Consider the following 25,244-nt stretch of genomic DNA (forward strand, 5'->3'; position numbering starts at 1 on the left):
GTGCAGTTATCATTATGAGGACTCTCCATAGACATAATGATTTTTATACTGTATGAACTATAGATACTATCCCCTAACCCTAACCCTACCCCTAAACCTAACCCTCACAAAAAACTTTCTGCATTTTTACATTTTCAATAAAACATCGTTTAGTATGTTTATTTAAGCGATTTGAATTATGGGGACACTAGAAATGTCCTCATAAACCACATTTATAGCATAATACCCTTGTAATTACCAGTTTATAAGCTAAAAAAAAAGTCCTCGTAAACCTCTTAAACCTGCCCACACACACACACACACACACATACACACACGCACTCTCTCTCTCTCTCTCTCTCTCTCACACACACACACACACACACACAAACACATATTCGTTCTCATTTTCCCCATTTTATCCATTGATTCTCATTGTTTTTATATTGAGCTAATAATATTGTGACAACTCATGTTTGTATGTGCTGTATGTACTGTATGTGTGTTTGTTTGTGTGTGCATGTGCGTTTGTGGCTGGGTGGGGGTGGGTGTGTCTGGGTCAAGTTTTGTTTGAACCACACACACAGACACACAAACATTTCATGGAAAACTATGACGTTTGGAAACTGAAAATGGAGATAGTTTGGAAGTGGCCTAAAATATATACAGTTTTATGGTTTTGTAATTAAAATACACTATATTGCCAAAAGTATTCGCTCACCCATCCAAATAATTGAATTCAGGTGTTCCAATCACTTCCATGGCCACAGGTATATAAAATGAAGCACCTAGGCATGCAGACTGCTTCTACAAACATTTGTGAAAGAATGGGCCGCTCTCAGGAGCTCAGTGAATTCCAGCGTGGTACTGTGATAGGATGCCACCTGTGCAACAAGTCCAGTCGTGAAATTTCCTCGCTACTAAATATTCCACAGTCAACTGTCAGTGGTATTATAACAAAGTGGAAGCGATTGGGAATGACAGCAACTCAGCCACGAAGTGGTAGGCCACGTAAAATTTCAGAGCGGGGTCAGCGGATGCTGAGGCACATAGAGTCTGAAGAGTCAATCGCTACAGACCTCCAAAGTTCATGTGGCCTTCAGATTAGCTCAAGAACAGTGCATAGAGAGCTTCATGGAATGGGTTTCCATGGCCGAGCAGCTGCATCCAAGCCATACATCACCAAGTGCAATGCAAAGCGTCGGATGCAGTGGCGTAAAGCACGCCGCCACTGGACTCTAGAGCAGTGGAGACACGTTCTCTGGAGTGACGAATCACGCTTCTCCATCTGGCAATCTGATGGACGAGTCTGGGTTTGGCGGTTGCCAGGAGAACGGTACTTGTCTGACTGCATTGTGCCAACTGTGAAGTTTGGTGGAGGGGGATTATGGTGTGGGGTTGTTTTTCAGGAGCTGGGCTTGGCCCCTTAGTTCCAGTGAAAGGAACTCTGAATGCTTCAGCATACCAAGAGATTTTGGACAATTCCATGCTCCCAACTTTGTGGGAACAGTTTGGGGATGGCCCCTTCCTGTTCCAACATGACTGCGCACCAGTGCACAAAGCAAGGTCCATAAAGACATGGATGAGCGAGTTTGGTGTGGAAGAACTTGACTGGCCTGCACAGAGTCCTGACCTCAACCCGATAGAGCACCTTTAGGATGAATTAGAGCGAAGACTGTGAGCCAGGCCTTCTCGTCCAACATCAATGTCTGACCTCACAAATGCGCTTCTGGAAGAATGGTCAAAAATTCCCATAAACACTCCTAAACCTTGTGGAAAGCCTTCCCAGAAGAGTTGAAGCTGTTATAGCTGCAAAGGGTGGGCCAACGTCATATTAAACCCTATGGATTAAGAATGGGATGTCACTTAAATTCATAGGCGTCTAAAGGCAGATGAGCGAATACTTTTGGCAATATAGTGTATCATGTCTTTAGTTGTTTTTAAACTATTTATAAAGCAATCTGCACTGCTTCCAACACCACTGGAGTTTGATGATCACAGACGGAGTGTGTGTCCTGAACTCAGATATCAGTGTGCCATTCAGAAAGAGACAGCAGATTATTACTGTCACTATTGAGACACTGATTCGACTTTAATATTTCTTGTGTATCAAGTCCCGGTCACTTTAACTTTGGTCACGACTATGAGCTTCATATGAGTAGACAGTTTTATTTACTCCATATAATCCTGAATGAAAGGGCAACTATACTTTGTGTACTTTATACTTTGACAACTAGATTTCTGAAGAAAATGTGAGTGATGATTGCCCATGCAAAAAAACATTGGCATGAATTGTGGTTTTACAGGGCATAGAAATACGGTTGCTAATGTGTTATAATGTGTGTTTTTTTTAAAATTGATTTTCTCCCCTTTTCTCCCCAATTTGGAATTCCCAATGCGCTCTAAGTACTCGTGGTGGCGTAGTGACTCGCCTCAACCTGGGTGGCGGAGGACGAATCTCAGTTGCCTCCGTGTCTGAGACCGTCAATCCGTGCATCTTATCACGTGGCTTGTTGAGCTCGTTACCGCTTCACACTATTCTCCGTGGCATCCACGCACAACTCATCACGCACCCCACTGAGAGCGAACCACATTATAGTGACCACGAGGAGGTTACCCCATGTGACTTTACCCTCCCTAGCAACCGGGCCAATTGGTTGCTTAGGAGACCTGGCTAGAGTCACTCAGCACGCCTTGGATTCGAACTCGCAACTCCAGGTGTGGTAGCCAGTGTCTTTACTTGCTGAGCTACTCAGGCCCCCTATATTCTACTATCTATGACTTGGGTCCTTACTTCAATGTATGTCTATGGGATTTTTGTGTGTGCCTGTTTTATCATCCTTCAGGTGAAATACGTGGGCCAAATTTCTTACAAAAATGAAAAGCATCTTACATTGAACTAACCATGAACTTACAATAAGTTTCCATTCGTTAACATTAGTTAATGCATTAGGTATCATGAACAATGAACAATATATTTTTTACAGCATTTATTAATCTTTATTAACAATAGTTAATAAAAATACAATTGATCATTGTTAGTTCATAATGCATTAACCAATGTTAACAAATACAACTTTTTAACAATGTATTATTATATATTGAAAATAACATTAACCAAGATTAATAAATGCTGTAGAATTATTGTTCATGGTTAGTTCATGTTAATTAATGTAAACAAAGGGAACCTTATTGTAGTGTTACCAAAATAAGGTCTGTGTTTAATAGTATTACTATTACGGTAACTGTAATAAATATTATAAACCTTTGTTTACATAGTTATTCATCCAAAGTATATAATTACATTCAACAAAATATTAAATTATTACTATAAGTGTTATAATTAAAGGAACTCACTCTCAAAAATATCTGAGCCTATTATTGAGATTTACACATTACAATTTAAAAACGAAATTCCATCAAATTGCATTGTGTAACCATTAACAAATTAAACTTTTTGTTTATTTTGTTAAAGACTACTCAATTCAATTTGATGAAATTTTGTTATGAAATTAAAATGCACAAATCATATTTTTTATGTGCATGTAAGCATTATATAAGCATACATTTGTATGTATTACTCCAGTGTGCGTGGGTGGATTATTACGACGGCGTTTTAGTGCCACGTAAAAAAACAACCACTGATTTCAAGAATAAAGTCGTAATATTTTGAGAATAAAGTCAAAATTGCAAGAATAAAGTCGTACTTTGATGTTACTTTCCTTACGACTTATTCTCAAAATATTACGATTTTATTCTCGAAATCGTAGATTGTTTTATTTTTTCTTACGTGGCACTAAAACGCCGTCGTAGATCATACTAGTACAAGAGGATTTTTGTAGAATATTTTCCTGAACAAAAGGCATGGTAAATTTCATTGCTTAGCTCAAACTTATTTTTCTGTCAAGGACACCCAAATTTGAAGATCCCCTTGCGAGGGACCCTCTTTCTAATATATAAAGGAAACTATATATTTTCATGATCTGTATAAAGACCCATTAAAACTGTGTGAGAAAAACATTAAGCGTGACATGTTTCCAAAATTAAGTAATGGGCTTTTATATCATCATTGTTCAATAGCTAAAGTGAACCTGAAGAGAAACATTTTACATTAAATTTTATTTGTGTAGGACTTTTCACAATAAACATATTACCAAAGCAGTTTGTTACTAATAACAAATTCAGTAAATGTGTACAAATTATTGCGTTAAAATTTTAATTAATAATTAGTATATTAACTTCTACAATCCTAAACGATAATAATAATAATAATAATAATATATATATATATATATATATATATATATATATTTATTTATTTATTTTTTTAACAGGCCCCATTTTGAAAACTCCTGGCTCGACTCATGTGTAAAAATTATTGCGTTAAAATTTTAATTAATAATTAGTATATTAACTTCTACAATCCTAAACGATGATAATAATAATAATAATAAATATATATATATATATATATATATATATATTATTATTATTATTATTTTAATATTTTATTTTTTTACAGACCCCTGTTTGAAAACTCAGGGCTCGACTCATGTGTACGATGATAATAATAATAATAATAATAAATATATATATATATATATATATATATATATATATATATATATATATATATATATATATATATATTATTATTATTTTTTTTTTTTTTTTTTTTACAGACCCCTGTTTGAAAACTCAGGGCTTGACTCATGTGTAAAAATTATTGCGTTAAAATTGTAATTAATAATTAGTATATTAACTTCTACAATCCTAAACGATAATAATAATAATAATAATATTATATATATATATATATATATATATATATATTTATTTATTTATTTTTTTAACAGGCCCCATTTTGAAAACTCCTGGCTCGACTCATGTGTAAAAATTATTGCGTTAAAATTTTAATTAATAATTAGTATATTAACTTCTACAATCCTAAACGATGATAATAATAATAAATATATATATATATATATATTATTATTATTATTATTTTATTATTTTATTTTTTTACAGACCCCTGTTTGAAAACTCAGGGCTCGACTCATGTGTACGATGATAATAATAATAATAATAATAAATATATATATATATATATATATATATATATATATATATATATATATATATATATATATATATATATATTATTATTATTATTTATTTATTTTTTTTTTTTTACAGACCCCTGTTTGAAAACTCCTGGCTCGACTCATGTGTAAAAATTATTGCGTTAAAATTTTAATTAATAATTAGTATATTAACTTCTACAATCCTAAACGATGATAATAATAATAAATATATATATATATATATATATATTATTATTATTATTATTTTATTATTTTATTTTTTTACAGACCCCTGTTTGAAAACTCAGGGCTCGACTCATGTGTACGATGATAATAATAATAATAATATATATATATATATATATATATATATATATATATATATATATATATATATATATATATATATATATATATTTACAGACCCCAGTTTGAAAACTCCTGGCTTGATGTAAATCAAAATATACTTTGAAGTAAAGTATATTTGGACAATGTGTTTGTAACATGCACACATTGCCTACTTAGTTTTGTAGAGATACTGCACCTGTACATGTTTTCCCTTTACATGAAGATAAAGGTTAAAAGGGTTAAAAACATAACTTGAAGAGACTTTGATGTTTTGTTCTACAACATCAATTACATTCAGAATTTTTAAACCGCTGTGTACTTTAAAAACGTATTGTACATTGCTAACAATTGCTGCTTGGGTTCAAAGATGTATGTTTACATGCTTGACACATTTAACAACCTTTGTGCTCATGTAGTCTGAGTTAATTTCAGACCTGATTTTACTCGCATGTAAATCAAAATCTGCTATTCTAAAAACCCATTGGAACTCCTGCATCACAACAAAACCCACACTGACCTGAACTGATTTATTTGCATGTGCAGATGACATGTCAAGCTGGGTGACATGCTATTTGAAACATGCAGAGTGTGACATGCGCCATTTAAAACATTTTACAACCGGTTGGTTCTTCAGTTTTGGCCATTTTTAGCCCTGTGAACTTCTAGAAAGTAAAGTATCATAAACACATTTTTCACACGCTTACTAGTTTATTTAATTTGTCTACTAACAGTGTCCAACAGTGTCTGTGCATGCATCACAAGAGATTTATGTCATTTTATGACACCACTGTCATGTCCAGCACATCTCAAATTCTGTATTGTGTTTAAATGAATTCTGTGCTGGAAATGACACTTATGGAAATGACATTTTTTTAATTAATATGGCCGACTCATTTGTCTTGCTAAGGCTGATTTCATAGCTAACATTTTATGCATCCTAAATACACACACTAAAATACTATTTTCACACTTTTTGCATAATTTGGCAAAATTAAAGTGTGATTGGAAATGACGGCCAATAAAAACAGTGATATTTCCCTTGATTTTGTCTCATATTTCATGCTCTTCACTGACATGTTTGTTCACTTGGTTAACAAGTACACTAACTTACGAAAAACTTTATTAGCTATGAAATTGTTTGGGGGGGTGGAAATGATGCCACAACTGTGGGACAGTCATCATTTTTGAAAAATAGATAAATAGATAAAGATTTACACAATAAAAATTCAAATGCTTTATGTTTATTTCACTCTTTGCTTTGATGATCAGAGCTTTAAACGTAATAATTTGTATTTTAATAATGGATTTTTATAGTTTAATATTGAAAGTCTGGGTCTAAAGACTAAAACAGTCAAATCTAGTCATAAAAGTCATTTGAAAAGTACTGAAAATAAATTATGAAGATCTGGTAAAAAAGTTTCCAAGTCAGTTTTAATGAGACCTTCATATAACAACAAGAAAACGTTGAAATCGGTTTGATTTAATAAAATGAAAATGCCCAACTAGTTGAAAAAACACCCAATTATTATACATGCAATATGTGAATTCATAGAGACTACATGCAATGTTTGTACTTTTAAAAATGCATTTGTCACACCACAGGACTTTAAACGGTCATACCACAAGGAGTCCATTTTCCTTTGATGTTTAAAACAAGAGTTCATAGTACAAGTTTTATAAAGAAATTTGAAAATGTCTTAAAATCTCTCAATCCTCTCATCACATGGATGACATTGTTTAAAAGCCCAGTTGCCACAGATATACTCGTATGAGATACCATTTCAAACCTTAAAAAAATGCAACTTTCCAGAACACATTAACACAACGTGATGATGATGCAAAATGTCTTTGAAACACTCACCTAGCGGTTGCCCCAGTGAGACGGGCGCGCTGGGCAGAGACGGTTCACTGATGCCATACTTGCTGGCGGAACGGACCGCGGTAACAGTACGACTTCCCCTTCTGCTGGTCATATCCATACTCGTCATATCCATACTCGTCATATCCATACTAGCCAGATGCCAGCTCTCTTTCCCTGTTATAGACTGAAATAATCAACAAACAAAACATGTAGATGATTAAACAAGTGAGAACTGACCGTCTGAATTTGCAGTCTGTTTCATGAGCTGTACATTGTACATATTCTTCAACCTGCAGTCTTTCGTATTCTTTTCCCTATCTACTCATGTCTAAGTTCTGTATTTTAATATTATTTCATGTTTTTAATAGGCACTTCTATGTCCCAGGGGTCAATTTTATCATTTTATTTTGTGACGGATGGTCACATAGAACTGTTGTAAACTCAATGAATGATAATTTGATATGTGTTGGAAATGACTTTTATTTCAGAGTGTCTCCTGTGATGCATACTAATGCACTTTTGGACCTTGTTAATGGATAAATGAAATAAATTGGCGTACTAGAGTTTGAAAAGTGTGTTTTGTTTAGGTAGTATATTTTCTTAAAATGCCCAAAGGTGCTCATAGCTGAAGATATACTAACTACAAATTACATTTGCATAAAACAAGACGTCTTCATGAAGAAAATGTATGGCAATATTCCTTACCGACGTGGCCAGTGGTAAAAAGAAATTTGAATATTTTTATAATACATTTATTTCTGCCTCCACAGTTTCGGATGATCCAGATGGACTCGACAGTTTTATTATGGTGCTTCTTATAAAAACGTCCAATAAAAGTCCATACCCTGTGGCGTTTTTTTGATTCTCAGCTCATTATGGAGTGTGTGAGATCTTTCTTGAGGCTGATATTGGAAAAAAATCGGCCTCCTCGCCTCTGTGAAGTCATTACTGCGAGCAGTTTTACACTATTAGATGATCTGAAACTCCTAAAACTTAAGACTTAAAACTGAAATCCCCAAACTTAAGAGAACAAACACAGAAAGACTCTGCTGGTGGCCATTCTGAGGACCAGAGGAATAAAAATCAACCCCTGGGACATGAAAGTGTCTAAAGTTGAAGAAACGTCCATATATACAGTATCTCTCTCTCTCTCTCTCTCTCTGAGTGCATGCTGGGAGTGGGTGGAGTGTGGTGAGTGGTAGCTGTTTGTGGCTGGTAAGAGTGCTCAAACTTTTTTTTCTACTTTTTTTGTGTTTGTTTTGTTGCTTGTCTCTGTGTATGAGTTTTCTTGCATTTGTTATTGGAATTATCTAGTTACTTCGTTCGTTTTTGCCATTGTGGGGAAAGTCTGCTGCCAGCGTTATGATGGGAAGCATGACGTGTCCAAACACAATGGTTTTGAAAACTTAACACGGCGTCATGGAGTAAAAATAGAATCCAATGTCAGTGTAGAGGAAGTGTGTTTGGCTGCAGGTGATGCTGTGAGTCATGATAACATTGTGTCGGCATCTCGAATGAACAATGCAATTATGCTTTTTTTTTTTCAGCACTGTCAAGACGAATGAAGTTGTTCAAACAGGTGTTGTGTTAAACGGTTCACTCACATTGGTGTTTCCTTTGAGCACTCCCTCCAAGAAAATAGTACTTTCCAATGTTCCTCCATTTGTGAAAGATGAAATTCTTGTTTGGGAATTGTCACGCTATGGAAAGCTAGTCTCCCCAATTAAAATAATTCCGCTTGGATGCAAATCACCATTAGTGAAACACAGGGGCGCAGCTACACATTTCCGAGCGGGTATGCAAAACTAAATTTTGTGCCCCATGTACCTGTCGAGCGAGGGGGGGGTGGTGATGTTGGAAGGGTCGAGGAGGCTGATCGCACCGCCTTTAGTGAGCTGCTGGCGCCCCCTTTACATGGTGCCCCTTTGCATTGCATACCTTGCATATATGTTTTTTGCGCCTCTGGTGAAACATCTCGTGTCTTTTAGCAGACGGGTTTATATGATTTTTAAGAATGGCGAAGATGAACTTGATCTGGTTTTTAAATTTAAGATAGATGGCTTTGACTATGTTAGCCAGTGTTGGGCAGGCTACAACTACTCAACAGAAATATTAGTTAAGCTAAGCTAAACGCTACACTTCAGAGAAAGTAGCAAGTTACACTACAAGCTACACGCCAAAAGTAGCTTGCTACATTTAAGCTACTTCAGATTACTTTCAACCGCAGATGTACGGAGCATACCGTCATAGACAAAGCATCTAAAAGACTTATGCACATGATGTTTATCGAAGCCTTGGTACAGTATATTACAGTTTAGTGCAATACAGTATACAAGTATACAGTATGGTGTAATATGTGCACGTAAAAAAAAAAAAACATGTAAAATTCATATTTAGACATGCTACTTATACAAACCAATGTGTTTAACATTTAAAGTCACTATTTTTACATTTTATTTTTCATATTTATAATACTACCTCTACAAACCCATACCCATTTAAACAATTTCATTTGCACATTCCTGTATAAAAACTCTGCGTACATACTAGGGCCGGCGGGCCAACTTGACCTTTGATTTGGCCCGCCTTGACGTGTATGACAAGAGGGGTAAAAATTGAAAAAATAAAATAAAAATGCTAGACGCAGCTTTTCATTGCATTAATTCAGCAGATTGCAGAATAATGTTTTTTTTTTAAAAATCATAAAGGAGGTGAACCAGGGCAACTTTAATATTTTAACATAATACAGTTCACAGAGCCTGAAATTTGGCGCGGGTATTGTGCACAATTGTAATAATTCCCGCACTTTCCACTTGCATAATGCGGGAAATTTTTCATTCACTTTACAGTAGCTGCAAATTAGTAAACCAATAGATACAGATGAACAAATCAAATCAATAAACTTGTTTTTGTATCAAACTATAATTCCAGAAGCTGTCCGCAGTGTCAGAAGAAGTGTAATCGCGCGCAGTGAGAGCGCTTTGCCGCATAGTTACTGAGCTTATGGTGTTACAGATGTATAAAATCTTTCTAAAGCTGTTAATTCGAAATGCAAATGGAGTTATACCACATCTCCATAAGCAAGCGATGCAATAAAACGACATCATTCCTATTTATAATCAACAAAGCCGTTAACATTGCAATCACATGCAACTTTTATATCTTGCCGCTCCCTCATTATTCATAATTTGCAAATAAAGCAGAAATAGCAAAAATGTTTCAGTAATGTACCAGCTGCATGGTGAAGAGAGACGCTTAAACACCTCTTACATCTCTTATCTCCATCTCTAGTTCCATCCAGGGTTGGAAATAAAAATAAAAACGTATCAAATGTACCCCATGTGACTCTTCCCACCCTAGCATCCGGGCCAATTTGGTTGCTTAGGAGACCTGGCTGGAGTCACTCAGCACACCCTGGGATTCGAACTAGTGAACTCCAGGGGTGAGTTGCTAAGTTTTAAGCTCCTCATTCCAAATCTGGAGAAATGCTGTCATCTACTCTGTGTCGGTGCATTGGTGTAGGCTGTTAATTTAATAGCCAAAATATTTGGAAATATGTGAATGAGAAAACAATACACATTATGCAATGTAGATTTCATGCAATTTTCTAATTATTGAAACATGCCATTTTAAAATTGAATTAATTGTTTAAATTAAAGTACTTGAAAAAAATTACATTTGTAAAGGTAAAAAAATGCCCCCGTATGATCTCTTTTGGCCCACGGCCCTCAATCAAGTTTAATTTTTGGCCCTGCTTAGGAAAAGGTTTGTGCACCTCTGATCTACAGTATATATGAATTCATACAATACAGAAATACAGCAGCTAGACACAGAATTACAGGATATATCATCAGAGGCCAAATTTCTTGTGTGTGTGTGTGTGTGAGTGAGAGAGAGAGAGAGAGTGTGTGTGTGAGAGAGTCAGCCGTACACTCTCAGTGTCACAAGAGAATTAGCTTGATCATTAAAAGATTTAGAGATTGAGATTGTGGATTTGCATAGTTTGTCAGCATCCATTTAGTATATTGAAACTCACATCCAAAAAGGCCCTATTGGCAGACCTGTTGGGTGTTAAGGCACAGGGAGCACTAGTTCAGAAAGCTACACAAATGGATGCCCCATCCAAGTTTTTTTTTAGCTTGGAGAAAACAAATGGTCAGAGCTGAATTATTCATTCCTTGCGTTTGGACGCTGGGCAACAGTTCACTAATCGTGCTGAGATATGGCAGCATGCTGCACAGTTTTACTCAAAGTTATATACAACTAATATGGCGGATGAAGAGAAGATGGCTGCTAATAGTTTTTATGATGGTCTGCCAAAAGTAGATGAAGAGACCAATGCTAAACTGCAACTCTCTCTGTCATTACAGAAACTACATGAAGCTTTGATGAGTATGGATAATGGGAAAACCCTTGGGACTGATGGTTTACCCATTAAATTTGACAAAATTTTCTGGCCCATTATAGGACAATATCTCCTAACAGGCCTGGCTCCAGCTCTAAGATGCAAGGTGGGCCATAGGACCCACCGGGTGGGCCAAACAGTTGGAGGGTGGGTGTAGTTCTCAAGGTGGGCCAAGTTCATGATTGGGTGGGCCAGGCCCACCCAGGCCCCCCTGTGGAGCCGGGCCTGTCTCCTAGTAGTGTTTAATGATAGTCTTGTAAAAGATTTTCTGCCACTTAGTTGCAGAAGAGAAGTTATCACCCTATTGCCTAAAAAGGTTGATCTTCAAAACATTGCCAGTTGGAGGCCTGTTTCCCTTTTGTGCTCTGAGTACAAAGTCCTGTACAAAAGTGAAGTAATAGGACAGGTGATACATCATGATCTGACATATTGCATTGGTTTTGAAAGTATCTAAACTACTGGGTATTAAAACTGGTCTTATGTCATTAGACCAAGAAAAGGGTTTTGACAGGGTTGAACACCTGTATTTGTGGCACACTTTAGAAGCTTTCGGTTTCAGCCCTGGTTTCATAGCCATTTTCAGAGTTATGTATTGTGAAATTGAGAGTGTACTCAAAATCAATGGTGGTTTGTGTGCCCCATTTAAAGTACAGAGAGGGGTTAGGCAGGGTTGTGCGATGTCTGGAATGTTGCATGCACTGGCCATTGAACCTCTGCTTATTAGATTACGAAGTGAGTTAAATGGTTTGCCTTTACCACAGTGTAATGATGCTTTTTATCTTTCTGCGTATGCTGACGATGTTATTGTTTTTATAAATAGGAGTGATGATGTTCAGAAATTAGAACGTATTGTTTATTGGTTGGGGATTGGAATGGAGGGATAGCTAATTTACCAGGGGGGTTATTTTGGCAAAGAGAAGGGATAAAATACCTTCTTTAGATTTTCTTTAGGCAGTGAGTCCTTTTTTTTTTTTTTTTTTTTTTTTTTAAAGAATTGGGAAGGGGACCTGGGTAGCTCAGTGGTAAAATACGTTGGCTACCACCCCTGGAGTTTACTAGTTTGCTAGTTTGAATCCCAGGGCGTGCTGAGTGACTCCAGCCAGGTCTCCTAAGCAACCAAATTGGCCCGGTTGCTAGGGAGGGTAGAGTCACATGGGGTAACCTCCTCGTGCTCACTATAATGTGGTTAGTTCTCGGTGGGGCGCGTGGTGAGTGGAACGCGGATGCCGCGGTGGATGGCGTGAAGCCTCCACATGCGCTATGTCTCCATGGCAACGCGCTCAACAAGCCACGTGATAAGATGCATGGGTTGATGGTCTCAGATGCGGAGGCAACTGGGATTCATCCTCTGCCACCTGGACTGAGGCGAATCACTACGTGACCACGAGGACTTAGAGCACATTGGGAATTGGGCATTCCAAATTGGGTGAAAAAGGGGGAAAATCCCCCCCCCCCCAAAAAAAAAGAAGAATTGGGAAGGAATGGCAGACAAGGTAATAGGACATTTGAAATGCACACTTATAATTAATAATCTAGTGGCTTCCTCCCTGTGGAACAGAGTCGCTTGCGTTGACCCTCCTATTGGTTTTTTTTTATCAAAAATTCAGGCAGAAATGGTGGACTTCTTTTGGGACAATTTGCACTGGATTCCTCAGAGTGTTTTATATCTGCCTAAAGAAGAAGGAGGTCAAGGTTTAGTTCATCTGGCAAGTAGAGGTGCCGCTTACCACCTTTAATTCCTGCTGGGATCTGAAAAGCTGGTGTGGAGATCATTAGCTCAGTGCATTCTGTGGAGAGTGAGTAGACTGGGCCTGGACACTGCTTTGTTTTTAATGGATTCTAACAAAAAGTAGTATTTTTAAAGTATGGAGCATGTTTAAACATCAATGGATGGAGCCAGCTATGTCTCTTCATTGTTACTTGATTAGCCCATTGTGTGTGGTGCACGTCTTGATGTGTCTTGTGAAGACACCCCAGGTCTCATGGACTTACTCTACAGATGCAGATCTTTGCAACCGAGACAAATTGTAAGCAAAGCGGGTCCTGATTTTAGAGATGCAGAGGCTGTTTCAACTTTTCTTGGAGTGAGGTCCATATGATTCACTAAACGTTTCTTGGATAAGCTGCATGGGGCTTTTGGAAGTAGAAGAACTTTACTTGAGGGGAACAATAAGAAGCTGATTACTCCTGATTGCAGAGATCCTTTCCCAAATATAAGTATTATACCTACTTTTATTTTTTCTAACTACACCAGTCCACTTTTGAAAATAGAGACAGATGAACAAATTGATTTCTTTTCAGAAAAAGGGATTTTTTTTTAAAGGAGCACAGTGAGGGGGCCTGGGTAGCTCAGCAAGTATTGACGCTGACTACCATACCTGGAGTCACAAGTTCGAATCCAGGGTGTGCTGAGTGACTCCAATCAGGCTTCCCAAGCAAACAACTGACCCGGTTGCTAGGGTGGTTAGAGTCACATTGGGTTAACCTCCTCGTGGTTGCTATAATGTGGTTCTCGCTCTTGGTGGGGCACTTTCTCTAATAACGCCATTGCATTATTGCAGATTGCTCTGCACACAGTCTGTGCAGACTGACCAGGGACAGCCCAGATTTTCTCGACAGGTGGACGTGGTCCTCGTCTGTCCATCGCCAGCACCTGCCATTGACTGTACTAAAAAAGTATCACAAAGCGGCTGTAGTGGGCATACGTTGAACGTGTTTATATTCGCTCGCGGTCAGAAGAGTATACTTTAAAAAGCAGCACGGTTGACTGGGGTGTGAGCCGATCCGGAACGCACAAAAACTAAGTACAGAGCCGCCCAAAAAACACGGGGTCACTATGTTTGATTGCTCATATCTTAAAAATGCATAAAGGCATTTGCACAATTTTTGGCGTACTTCTAAGACTTCTACGACTACGTACTTCACTGTGACGTCATCATGAGCAACAACTTTCTACAAATAAATAAACGAGTAAATCGTTTGTCCCAAAAAAAAAAAAAAAGCGGGGCCACATGGCGAAAGAGAAACACCTAAATTTGCTGCCTTTGAAAACTTAGCTAAACGATTTACTTATTTATTTTTAACATGCTGTTGCTCAAAATGACTTCACAGTAATGTCATTTTTTGGTTTACAGAAAGTTGTAGAAGTACGCCTAAAAATCGAGCAAATGCTTTTAAGCATTTTTAAGAAATGAACAATCGAACATCGGGCCTGTTTTGTTTGGGTCACCCTGTATACCCGGGCCTTTAGTCTCTATCGTGCACATGCTGGGTCTCACTCGTGCGGTTTCGCTTTTGAACTGGTTTAGATGCAAGTGAGCGAGCGTTTTCGGGCGATGTAAAGAGAAAGAGAGTGTACCTGCTGAAGATGTATATATGCCAATTTTAGTCATAGAAAGAGGGTAAAAACATTAGTGAAGATTCACCCATTGTACAAAGGTGCCTGGGTTTGTTCCTGGCAGGCAGCAGATGCCCTAACTCTGCCCACACCCTAATCCAAGCCTGTAAGACTGAGTAGCCTGCCAGGAACAACTTCTATCACATGAAGCTTCAGGAAGTTAAAAAAAAAAGGATAATGCTTTAATTGCATACATTTTTTAACGTGTTAAAAATATTAAATCACAGAAATTAACGCATTACATTTCCAAGCCCTAATATACTGATATATATATATATATATTTATTAGGTCTAGGTATTGATACAGTTTTTCCAATTTGATTCAATTCTGTTTCACAAGCTCTTGATTCCATTAGATTCCAATTTCAGTTCCATTCGATGTCAATTCAGATGGTTATATATCTGTTTTAATGTCCATTTTGCTTACATTGCTCCCAGCTAATGCTGTTAATTATACAGGAGACCTTCTAACTAGATACAATGAGAAACTATTCATTTGACTAATTATATTTTATTAGTTTTTACTCATTTGGTCACATTTTAGCTTTTTAAAAATGAACAAATCCATGTATTCCATCAATAAATACAATATGATATTATATTGCATGTATTATATTTTGTTACATGTTTATTGTTAAATTGCATAATTTGTACTATTTACAAGTATTTACATTGATTTATTGAACACTGGTACTGTCTCTTTAAGAAAACCGGCAGTTCTGTAAAGAGCGTCTGTAAATGAGCGCATATTAATGAGAAAGACTCGTATGGGTTTACCTCATCCGTGCTATGCATGATTAGTAGTAAATGTTTCTTTTTTGTTGTTTTTGATCAACAACTGACTCTAAAGAACAAAAAGGGTTTTAAAAGATACATTATTAAATGACAAACGGACTGTGTGGATCTCGTCTTTGGATGCACGAAACGAGTCAAAGCAAATGTTTACTCACAACACACTGTGAAAAGATTTTGCTGCTGAATACTCCATTTTATTACACAATCTCTGCTCAGTGAAATCAAAACATTTACCTGCCAGTTGCCAAATATACCAGTTTTTAGTCGCATCGTGTGGAATTTGGTTGCAAAAGTGAGCAATTTCCTCTCATTGTAGTAGAGGGTTGTGCATAGAGTTTTACGAATCAATCAAATGAAGATCGCAATGCATCTGAAAATTTTAATTTTTCACACCTCTAATATACATATTCAAACCAAAGTAGCTTCTTAGAGGTTTTACAAGTCAGCAGGAGCTTTGAAAGGAATCATATTATGGAGCCGTAATGCAGCCAGTGCTGTGTTAATGTCTCTCTACTTTATAATGAGCAATTCTCTCGACACCTACAGCCACCCAAAATGCTGCATTCACTGTCTCTAATTAACTGGCTAGTCAAAGTGCGCCATTAATTTGGTCCACTGGCTCGGTGTGTAAAGTCAACGCATCTTTAAGACCTGCAGTGGAGGGTAAGGACTACAAATGCAGTAGCGCAGACCCCCACAGTGCCTGTCTTAATGAGCGACTGTGTGGTACAAAGGTCAACTCTTACCCACTCCACAAAGTAGGCGAGATACTCTCGGCCTCGCGGATCCAGTTCGGTCCAGCTCAGCAAGAGGTAGGTGTCACTGAGCTCGCAAACTCGCATGTCAGTGAGGGGCAATGGCACCCGGATTTGACCTGTGGGTGGCAGAGAGGACAGGGTGAAAAAGAGTGAGAATAGTGCTGCAGAAAAGCAGCAGAAGGGCAAGGGACAGAAGGAGAATGGGTAAAGGTGCGGTCGCACTAGACTTACCCAGCTTAATATGCAGAGCAAACTATAAATAAGCCATTCGTAGGCGCTTTAAAATATTGCTGTGTTTGCTTGATCATCCCAGCCAGCCCAACACAGCAGCACTGGCTCAAGCAACGGCGTGAGTTTGGGGCAGAATTCTGTGTTTGCATAACCAATGGATGACGGAGAACAGTCATTACTTTTTGCAGTTCCGTTTGGTGATGCTAAAGGTTCACCTCTAAGCATGCACAATTACTTAAGACCGGGATATGATGTCATGATCTACAACTTCTGTTTTTAATCATTAATAAATTATAAGTAACACATAAAAATATTACATTAAAGGGATATTCTGGGCTCAATACAAGTTAAGCTCAATCAACAGCATTTGTGGCATAATGTTGATTACCACAAAAGTTAATTTCGACTCAAAGTGAAAATCTGGGTTACAGTGAGGCACTTACAATGGAAGTCAATGGGGCCAATCTGTAACATTGAAATACGCACTTTCTCAAAAGTGTATAAGTTCCTTATATTTATATAGCACTTTTCTAGGCACTCAAAGCACTTTACATAGTATTGTGAGAATCTCCTCAACCACCACCAGTGTGCAGCATCCACCTGGATGATGCAACAGCAGCCATAGTGCACCAGTACACACCAGCTATTGGTGGAGAGGAGAAAGTAGAGTTATAGAGCCAATAGGAGGCTATGATTGAGAAGGGCCAATGGGGGAAATTTGGCCAGGACACCAGGGTTACACCCCTACTCTTCACAAGAAGCATCCTGGGTTTTTTAATGACCACAGAGAGTTAAGACCTCAGATTAACGTCTCATCCAAAAGATGGTGCATTTTTACAGTATAGTATCCCCATCACTACACTAGGGCATTAGGACCCACACAAACCACAGGGTGAGCACCCCCTGCTGGCCTCCCTAATACCTCTTCCAGCAACAACCTTAGTTTTCCCCATGAGGTCTACCATCCAGGTACTGACCAGGCTCAACCCTGCTTAGCTATAGTAGGCAACCAAGCAAGAGCTGCAGGGTGATATGGCTGCTTATAGCCACAAGATGTAAACAATTTGCATGTTAACATGATTTTAGTGTGATAAAATCACTTACTAACCTTTTCTGTGTATAGTTATAGCCAATTTTACAACTTAATTGCCATGACAATATTACACCATTAACCCTGGAATCCCACAAAAATGATGATTTAAACAACTTTACAGCTCAAATAATACATGAGTTTTAACAGAAGAATTAATGTAAGTGCTTTTATATAATAATAAGCTTCACATTTCTGCCTTTAAACCCTCCAAAAATTGGCCCCGTTAACTTCCATTGTATGTGCCTCACTGGAACCTAAATTTTGCCTTTTTAAAGAAAAGGAGGGACGAGTCGAAATACATTTTTGTGGTAATCAACACAAATGCTGTCGACTGAGCTTAATTTATATTGAACCTGGAATATTCCTTTAAGAAACATTATACAAAATGTTAAATACATTAGGGTCATCGAAAAATAAGGTAATTGATAAAAATGAGAAATCTTTTTTAAAACGTGTCTTATATCTTATATATCTTATATATATATTTTTAACTTTACACACAGTCATGAGGGTCTAAAGGGCTCTTCTCTGTTTTTTGTCAACATAAGCAACAAAACGACTTTGATTTGATGGCCAAAAGTTTTAAAAATATTCATTCAGGGGCCTGGGTAGCTCAGTGGTAAAATATGCTGGCTACCACCCCTGGAGTTCACTAGCTCACTAGTTCGAATCCTAGGGAGGGTAGAGTCACATGGGGTAAACTCCTTGTGGTCACTATAATGTGGTTTGTTCTTGGTGGGGTGTGTGGTGAGTTGAGCGTGGTTGCTGCAGTGGATGGTGTGAAGCCTCCACACACACTATGTCTCCATGGCAACATGCTCAACAAGCCATGTGATAAGATGCTTAGATTGATGGTCTTAGACACAGAGGCAGCTGGGATTTGTCCTCTGCCACCTGGATTGAGGTGAGTCACTACACCACCATGAGGACTTAAAGCACATTGGGAATTGGGCATTCCAAATTGGGAGAAAAAGGGGAAAAATCCACCCCAAAAAATAATATTCATTCATTCATTCATTCATTCATATATATATATATATACACTATATTGCCAAAAGTATTCGCTCACCCATCCAAATAATTGAATTCAGGTGTTCCAATCACTTCCATGGCCACAGGTGTATAAAATGAAGCACTTAGGCATGCAGACTGCTTCTACAAACATTTGTGAAAGAATGGGCCGCTCTCAGGAGCTCAGTGAATTCCAGCGTGGTACTGTGATAGGATGCCACCTGTGCAACAAGTCCAGTCGTGAATTTTCCTCGCTACTAAATATTCCACAGTCAACTGTCAGTGGTATTATAACAAAGTGGAAGCGGTTGGGAATGACAGCAACTCAGCCACGAAGTGGTAGGCCACATAAAATGGCAGAGCGGGGTCAGCGGATGCTGAGGCGCATAGTGCGCAGAGGTCGCCAACTTTCTGCAGAGTCGATCGCTACAGACCTCCAAAGTTCATGTGGCCTTCAGATTAGCTCAAGAACAGTGCGTAGAGAGCTTCATGGAATGGGTTTCCATGGCCGAGCAGCTGCATCCAAGCCATACATCACAAGTGCAATGCAAAGCGTCGGATGCAGTGGTGTAAAGCACGCCGCCACTGGACTCTAGAGCAGTGGAGACGCGTTCTCTGGAGTGACGAATCACACTTCTCCATCTGGCAATCTGATTGACGAGTCTGGGTTTGGCGGTTGCCAGGAGAACGGTACTTGTCTGACTGCATTGTGCCAACTGTGAAGTTTGGTGGAGGGGGGATTATGGTGTGGGGTTGTTTTTCAGGAGCTGGGCTTGGCCCCTTAGTTCCAGTGAAAGGAACTCTGAATGCTTCAGCATACCAAGAGATTTTGGACAATTCCATGCTCCCAACTTTGTGGGAACAGTTTGGGGATGGCCCCTTCCTGTTCCAACATGACTGCGCACCAGTGCACAAAGCAAGGTCCATAAAGACATGGATGAGCGAGTTTGGTGTGGAAGAACTTGACTGGCCTGCACAGAGTCCTGACCTCAACCCGATAGAGCACCTTTGGGATGAATTAGAGCGAAGACTGCGAGCCAGGCCTTCTCGTCCAACATCAGTGTCTGACCTCACAAATGCGCTTCTGGAAGAATGGTCAAAAATTCCCATAAACACTCCTAAACCTTGTGGAAAGCCTTCCCAGAAGAGTTGAAGCTGTTATAGCTGCAAAGGGTGGGCCGACGTCATATTAAACCCTATGGATTAAGAATGGGATGTCACTTAAGTTCATATGCGTCTAAAGGCAGTTGAGCGAATACTTTTGGCAATATAGTGTATATATATACAAAAATAAGATATATATATTTATATATATATTTTTTTTCACTGCTAATTTTTTTTTATATAAAGAAACAGGGCCGGATTAGCCATATGGGCAATTGGGTACGTGCCCAGTGGCACCACGTGACGGCATTTTTAAAATTGTCCAAGGTCCGTTTTTAATTGAATGGTTATTAAGGTTTTTCAGTATCTTTAATCAGGTGTACGTTATTATCCAGAGGTCCAGACATGTAACAAAAAAGATGGCGCTGTCACGTGTTTCTTTTGTAAGCACTGGATAGGATGGGCCAATCAAAGTCGTTTATTATTGGATGACGATTTTAGAAATGCTTTTATAGATACTGCTGAGGAGGATTTATATTCACAGCTATTAATCCTTGCAATTAGGCTCAGTAGTAAAGACGCTGACTACCACATCTGGAGTCACGAGTTCGAATCCCAGGGCATGCTGAGTGACTCCAGCCAGGTCTCCTAAGCAACCAAATTGGCCCGGTTGCTAGGGAGGGTAGAGTCACATGGGGTAACCTCCTCGTGGTCGCTATAATGTGGTTCACTCTTGGTGGGGCGCGTGGTGAAGAATAGCGTGAAGCCTCCATATGTCTCCGCGGCAACGCGCTCCACGAGCCACGTGATAAGATGTGCGGGTTGACGGTCTCAGACGCGGAGGCAACTGAGATTCATCCTCCGCCACCCGGACTGAGGCGAGTCACTACGCCACCACGAGGACCTAGAGCGCATTGGGAATTGGGCATTACAAATTGGGGAGAAAAAAATAAATAAATAATCAAATAAAAATTCTTGCAATTGTTAGTTTTTATTAAAAAATTACTATCCAGTGTAAAAATGTCTCCAATGAGATATAAAACACTGTAAGATTTTCTAGGCGAAACAACAACATGAAATCATGCCCAGGGGCACTCAGCAGTCTTAATTTGGCCCTGTAAAGACATATGAATAAAAGATAGTTCTGCACTACTCATGCCAACATTTCTTAGAATTTAATCTTTTAATGAGACATTTATTTATTTATTTATTTATTTATTTTTACTGACTGGATGGCTCCACCACATGACACTTTTTACTTTAAGCCCCAGAAAAAAATATAAAAATGGAACTCGGTATTCGAAAACATGTTCATCATATTAGAGGTGTATTCAAGTAATTGCTTTGTGTGAATTGCATTTTTTTTTAAATGTATTTGAGTAATTTAATAGATCTGGACAAAAAAATGAGTGTCAACATCGAGTCATAAAATGTAAATACATACTTTTTTTATGGAAATACTGTCAAATGAATCATGCCTGCACCCAGAGCAAAGACAGCGGTGCAGTGCTCAGTTAAACCACTTCAAAACAGAGCAGATTCATATCAGCTCCCTACAGCTCTTTATTATGGTCTATCAGTCCCTGGTGTTTCCATGGCAGTTAAAGGCACAGAAAGGCATTTAAATCTTTAAGCTTAAGAGACATATCTTCAGTTTAATGCTGAGTGCTAATAAAACCGCCTCAGTCTTTATGGGTAATGCCATATCGGGGAGATTAGAGTACCTGTGAATGCAGAAGGCATTACTTTATATCAGATCTACTGTCTGAAACTGTGTGAATTCATCATCACAACTGTCCAAGTCGTACATTTTGTAGGGTGTTTCATTCATGAAAGGGAAATAAATCTCAAAGAGACACTATAGGAGAATGATATTAATAGAGTAATGGTGAATTAAAAGAACTAAATTATATTTTTCATTAAAAAAAAAGTATATTTTTGGACCATTAACATTTTTTAGTATTATGACATTACTCTTTTTACAATTAAGCACATTTTATAAAATAGTTATTTTCACAAGATTCTCTTTACTGTATGAAGTTTTTCATATAATGTTTTTTTTTATATCAGCAATAAAAAGATTATATTTTAAAATATTTTATAATACCGAATAAATAATGTATGTATATTTTTATTTATTAAAATATATGTAATACATGTATTGATATGAATATTTTTTTTAAATTAATTATTTATAATATTTACATATATGTGTGTGTGTGTGTGTGTGTATGTGTACTATATACTGTGTATACTTTTTTTAATTATGAGAAATATTAATGTATTATTTTATTATTTAATATAAAATTGAATCCATATAAATATATCAAAATAAAATAATTTAAATAAATATAAATATGTAATTAAAAGATTTATAAATTAAATACATGCAATACATTTAATATTTATTAATATTGAATTATTACATTTAAATTACATTTTAAAATATTATATATATATATATATATATATATATATATATATATATATATTTTTTTTATTATTTCATTATTGAATATTTCTTATATTTATACTATATACACATATATAAATAAATAAAATTATATAAATAAATATATGTAAATAAATACATTTATAAATAAAATATATGTAATACATTTAATATGTATTAATATTTATAATATAATACAAATAATAAAATCGAACATAATTTGTATAATATACATTGTTATTCATATTTCCATATTTTCAAATGCAATATATATATATTTATTATTTTATTATATTATTCTATATTACATTGTATTATGCAATATATGATAATATATATTTTTATAAAAAATATGATCTGACATCTTTTGTCAGATTCACCCACATACTTTGTTCTAACCAGATGTGATGGACATGTGATGTACTGTATGCTAACTCTCTTGATAAATAAAAAGCAACATGAAACTTAGCCAGTCGCCTGGTTTCTATTTCTGTGGCCAACAAGACTAACCAATAGGAGTGAAGAAGGTGGACCATGTGTTGCATCTCCTGTGAGATACTGGAGTCGAGTGTCGGCAAGACTGAGAAGTTCATGTTACAGTGAGCGATGTCACTGCTCTATATGATTTGTCTGAGCCAACATACAGCAATATAATGCGTAATAAATAAGATTCCTGGTCAAATTGGAATGACATCGTATTTTTACCAGCAATACATTCAAGGTCGTAGCCAGAAAATTACTTTTCGGTGGGCCTCAATAAAAATGGATGTGCCAAGTTTTAGCCCAATTTTTTTTTTTTTTAACAACAGAGAAGCGGTGTATTCAAAAAGTTCTTTCACATTTTCACATTTTGCATTTTTAAACTATTTTATAAATATATATTTGAAGTCAAAGAATAATCTCTAATATTCTGGGTCGTCCTACACCACTGAATACATCTAATTTGTAGGAATGCCTCCTACAAGTGACCAACAATACAATGACCTGTTGACTTCTAGTGATAAAATCACTCTTGGTGTGAAAAGGGCTTCTCTAACTGTGATGTTGCCCCACTCTTGAGCGTAAAAGCATTTCTCTTGTTATCTCTTTGAGCGGCTGCATCCATTTGAACACATCAGTGTGGAGATCTGCTCACCCTCTAGCTGGTCTTTAGTGATGACAATCTCTCTCCCTCGCTCCACCTTCACCACTGAAAGAGAGAGAGAGAGAGAGAGAGAGAGAGAGAGAGAGAGCAGAAGACCACTGGAGATCAGAGATAAAGATGAATTCCTGCAATATCAAACCAGGAGTCCATGCTTCAACAGAGGAAGAGTTTTTAATAACAGAGCCCAGGGGAGTGATAGTATCGGTGTTTAAGAGCAAGTTAACATCTTCATTTCACCTTTTGTGCTAATAAAGAATAAATCTACAATATAAAGACCTCTAAGGCAATCTTTTCTAACATTTTTCATGAAGGACCCTCATTCTAAATGTTATAAATGTCAGGGACACCCTGAAAAAAAACACACCATACATTCATAAGGGAATACTTTAACAAATGCATGCATTTTATATGTGTCACTGCTAATAACATCAAATATAGTGCACATACACTATATTGCCAAAAGTATTCGCTCATCTGCCTTTAGACGCATATGAACTTAAGTGACATCTTAATCCATAGGGTTCAATATGACGTCGGCCCACCCTTTGCAGCTATAACAGCTTCAACTCTTCTGGGAAGGCTTTCCACAAGGTTTAGGAGTGTGTTTATGGGAATGTTTGACCATTCTTCCAGAAGCGCATTTGTGAGGTCAGACACTGATGTTGGACGAGAAGGCCTGGCTCGCAGTCTTCGCTCTAATTCATCCCAAAGGTGCTCTATCGGGTTGAGGTCAGGACTCTGTGCAGGCCAGTCAAGTTCTTCCACACCAAACTCGCTCATCCATGTCTTTATGGACCTTGCTTTGTGCACTGGTGCGCAGTCATGTTGGAACAGGAAGGGGCTATCCCCAAACTGTTCCCACAAAGTTGGGAGCATGGAATTGTCCAAAATCTCTTGGTATGCTGAAGCATTCAGAGTTCCTTTCACTGGAACTAAGGGGCCAAGCCCAGCTCCTGAAAAACAACCCCACACCATAATCCCCCTCCACCAAACTTCACAGTTGGCACAATGCAGTCAGACAAGTACCGTTCTCCTGGCAACCGCCAAACCCAGACTCGTCCATCAGATTGCCAGATGGAGAAGCGTGATTCGTCACTCCAGAGAACGCGTCTCCACTGCTCTAGAGTCCAGTGGCGGCGTGCTTTACACCACTGCATCCGACGCTTTGCATTGCACTTGGTGATGTATGGCTTGGATGCAGCTGCTCGGCCATGGAAACCCATTCCATGAAGCTCTCTACGCACTGTTCTTGAGCTAATCTGAAGGCCACATGAACTTTGGAGGTCTGTAGCGACTGACTCTGCAGAAAGTTGGCGACCTCTGCGCACTATGCGCCTCAGCATCCGCTGACCCCGCTCTGTCATTTTACGTGGCCTACCACTTCGTGGCTGAGTTGCTGTCATTCCCAATCGCTTCCACTTTGTTATAATACCACTGACAGTTGACTGTGGAATATTTAGTAGCGAGGAAATTTCACGACTGGACTTGTTGCACAGGTGGCATCCTATCACAGTACCACGCTGGAATTCACTGAGCTCCTGAGAGCGGCCCATTCTTTCACAAATGTTTGTAGAAGCAGTCT

At 37.7% G+C, this 25,244-nt stretch overlaps 1 pseudogene; it reads right to left on the reverse strand.

Moving 5' to 3' along the window:
• LOC127453361 (myomesin-3-like) overlaps positions 1-25,244 on the reverse strand; it is an 82,634-nt pseudogene that overhangs the window by 19,413 nt on the left and 37,977 nt on the right.

The sequence above is a fragment of the Myxocyprinus asiaticus genome, chromosome 15 (genome assembly GCF_019703515.2).
Source record: "Myxocyprinus asiaticus isolate MX2 ecotype Aquarium Trade chromosome 15, UBuf_Myxa_2, whole genome shotgun sequence".
Lineage (NCBI taxonomy): Eukaryota > Metazoa > Chordata > Actinopteri > Cypriniformes > Catostomidae > Myxocyprinus > Myxocyprinus asiaticus.